We start from the raw sequence: 983 nt of genomic DNA on the forward strand, positions 1-983 counted from the left end.
GTGTGTGTGTGTGTGTGTGTGTGTGTGTGTGTGTGTGTGTGTGTGTGGTGTCTCTGTTCTCCCCCGCCCCGCACTGCACCCCCTCCCCGCTGGTAATCTCAAAAGGAAAGCGCTAAGGCTTCTTGCAAAAGATGCGCCTTTGGCCGCGGTGTGAAGGGAGCCAGGGTGGCCAGGCAGGGAAAGCTCGTCCTTGGGAAATGGAGGGTCCTCTGAGGAGCCCCAAGCTTAGTGGTTCCTCGGCACTGCGGGACAGCCCTTAGACTTCAAGTTTGCACCCACTCTCCCAAAAGAAGTTGTGGGAGGGCAGTCCCTCGGTCTGTTTGTTGTTGGGGTTTGGTTTGATTTGGGAGGGGGAGGTCTAAACTTTTTAGCATCTACTTCCCCTAAAAGCTGATTGCGTGTGCCTAATTATTGGTGCTGACCATGCTTTTAGATGCTCAAGACCAAAAATACTCCATTGTCTCCGGTTACCCCTAAAGCCCTGAGAGCAGGCAGTCGCTGTCCCTCTGGGGTCCCAACCTGCTATGATGCAAACTCAGCACAGGGGCACACTACGATCAGGGGGTGCCCCATTCATATTTTGTACTTCTTTGTGTAACTTTGCGCATCCTCCAATAGAATGTAAGCCCCCTGAAGACAGGGACTGTTTCATTTCTTACTTCTGTATCCCCAGTACCTAACAGCACCTTGTACAGAGAGGCTTTCTAAACGTTTGCTGCCGTGATTGGAGCTTGGCTGTAAATGGGTCCGTTAAAGTTTCCCCTTCCACCCTGACAGAATGTGTTCCTCCACAAAGTCACCTGTAAGTGACAGGAATATCATTATCCCCATCTAGCTGACAAAGACCCCTGGAGGGATGATGTTTCTCAATGTCACACACCCATTAAGTGTCAGGGAGGACTCAAGCCTGTGCCTTACTCTAAGCCCAGAACTCTTTCCAAAGAACCACTCATTTGCTTATTGAGTTTCTTTTACTTGGTTTG

Source organism: Petaurus breviceps, unplaced genomic scaffold (genome assembly GCF_028583685.1).
Source record: "Petaurus breviceps papuanus isolate PSGF00001 unplaced genomic scaffold, PetGlider_PUasm1.0 139, whole genome shotgun sequence".
NCBI lineage: Eukaryota > Metazoa > Chordata > Mammalia > Diprotodontia > Petauridae > Petaurus > Petaurus breviceps.